We start from the raw sequence: 2,686 nt of genomic DNA on the forward strand, positions 1-2,686 counted from the left end.
CGGTGCCCCGTCATGAGCTTGAAATATGGTTGTGGTAGTCCATAGGGCTAACCACTTTGTTATCCTATCATGGATGGTTGTAGTAATCCATAGGACTAGTCAGTTTTGTTGCCTTATCATAAGTTGAAAATATGGTCGTGGTAGACCAAAGCTGAGCACCTTAATATAATTGGATCCAACGTATGTTGCTTGAGATAATTGTATGATATAACTCATTCACAAAAAGATATATTTGCTATGCATATTTTATGAATCATGGTATCTTTTGGCATGATTTATATGAGTAACAACTATTGTTAGTTTCAAATTATTATTATTATATAATATTGATGTGTGAAAATTCTTACTTGACTGTAAAGCTTACAACCCTCTCCTTCCTCTTTTTTTTTAGAGTTATAGGTTATATGTGTTTGGCTATGCTTGCGATCACAATTAGAAGGATTGATTAGGTAGAGCATTATCAATACTAGTCGGATGAGCTTCTCTCTCAAAACCTCTCTAGAGAGAGAAGCTCCCAACCAAAATCTTTCTCCATCATTTTATTTCTTTTCATAGTCATAGGATGCTTAAATTTGGTCATGGGATAAATCATGGATTTTGGAGATAGTAACAAAGGCTTTTGTATCTAATCAAATATATCTAAAATCTATATTTTGTACAATTGCTCTACTCATTAATTAGTAACTAATGAAATATATTACTTAAGTTCTTATCATCTATTATTAAGTGCTTTGTTTCTGATTATCAAGCCTTGCATACCTTCTAGCGTTACATCCTAGGAGGTATGGTTGTGCCATGTGCAAAGCCTAGGTGATCCCAGATTCCAACCTTCGGTTATTTCTTTGTACAGAACACATCAACCAACACTTTGTGATTATTGAAGATGGTTCGCACCACAAGAAGTCCATGTAATGTTAGAATGGGACAGACTCCCGTGGGACTCGGATCCACCAAGCCAGCAATAGGGCCAGCCAATGCCCCAAGTACGACGCAAATACACGTCAACATAATTTCCAAGCTTTCTCATGATATGGTTCATTAAACCAAGATTGGTAGGTGTAAAATGCACATTTCATATGACTTTGTATAATTTAGGTATTGGGGATTTCATGTCCTGGGAGGCTGGTCTGTATCATTTCTTTTGCTCTTGCATGTGTAGAAATTATAGATACGGCCAGGTATAAACTGAGGCTCAAACAAGTGCTTAAAGTTTTAGAAGTTGATGAAATAACTGGAATGATTGAGGAAGTCGATGATCAACGACATATATTATTGTTTATTCAATCAGATATGTTGGTATTGTTTGCTTATTCAAATAGAATAGTATAAATAATTCTGTCCAACTTTTACATCAAGAAATTTGTATGCAGTTTCTAGTTGTTGTTGTCCATCCAGAATTGGGCTTGGAGCCAATCTACAGTCTTCTTGTCCAATTGGAAGGCCTTGGCAAGAACATTATCAGAGATTGGTGGCTTCGCTCCAAAGACTGCATTGGCTATGGTGATGACGCCAGGGTTCTGGCTGCTGAGACCGGCAATAGCAACAGCATTTGTCTTCCCATAGTTGAATTGAAAATGGATGAGACCTTGAGGAAATACGAAAACATCACCCTTGTTAAGGGCCTTCGTGAAAAGTTTGTTGGGGTTAGATGTGACAAAGCCGACGTAGAGCGTGCCTTCTAACACTACAAGGATCTCTGTTCCCCTTAGGTGGATGTGAGGAGGGTTGAGACCATAAGGTGTAAAGTCTAGGCGAGCTAGCGAGGTGCCAAGGGTGTTGAGCACAGGAATTTGGTTTACATTGATTGAGTCACATTAGACCCCAATTTGTTTCCTGTGTCACCAGGCTTGTCAAGGCCAGAGAAGAAGAAATCTTCAGGTTTGGCCATCTTCGGGTCCTTGCAGACAAACCCATTCACGAACACTGCATCAACAATTGCAAGAAAGGTAACTATAAATGAAGAAATGATAAAAACTACACAGCATGCAAGCTAATTACATGTGCAATAACTAATTATAAGATAGTTGTTGAAGAGGAGTACCATCTGATTTACGATCAGCAATGCAGAACTCTTGGAGTTGACTAGGATCAGAAGCAATGGCGTGAGATGAAGCCAGAGCAAGGAGGGCAAGGAAGAGAAAATGGGCAGCCATCTGCTCTCCCTTAATTTCCAGCTAGCAGTAGAATAGCCAAGGATATGGAGATAGGATAGTATGGCCAAATAGCTTGGAGGAATTGGATATTGTTGTGGCCAATCCCCTTGTTGTCTGATCGTCGGAGACGCGCACTTGCAAAAAAAGTCCTCACTGACCGGAGATGTCTCCAATGAGAACCCTCCGATGCTCAAGTCAGAGAGGAGACTAGGCAACAGTGAAAAATCCCAGGGACTCAGCGAGAGAAAGAGCTTACCAAAACTGTTGCCTTACCCCGTTTTATAATAGAATGCGGTATGGTCCCGTCATCAATGATATAGATAACTGGAGAGTTGTTAAATCACCAGGGGTTATCAAATCATTGTGGATTGTCAAGTCATTGGAATTAATCCATGTCCTTGGTAGGACAATGTCCCATAGTGGTCGTACAGCATGTTCTTAGAAGGACAGCAGCCCATAGAGGTTGTACGGCGTTTGAACGGGCTGACCGACTATATATCGGTATTTGGTTGCCGGGATGTCGGGTGATGACT

At 40.1% G+C, this 2,686-nt stretch overlaps 1 pseudogene; it reads right to left on the minus strand.

Moving 5' to 3' along the window:
* Positions 1–1,373: 1,373 nt before the first annotated feature.
* LOC140859231 (putative germin-like protein 2-1) lies at positions 1,374–2,153 on the minus strand (annotated as a pseudogene).
* Between the last annotated feature and the right edge of the window lie 533 nt (positions 2,154–2,686).

This window comes from Elaeis guineensis, chromosome 7 (genome assembly GCF_000442705.2).
Source record: "Elaeis guineensis isolate ETL-2024a chromosome 7, EG11, whole genome shotgun sequence".
In the NCBI taxonomy this organism is placed as follows: domain Eukaryota; kingdom Viridiplantae; phylum Streptophyta; class Magnoliopsida; order Arecales; family Arecaceae; genus Elaeis; species Elaeis guineensis.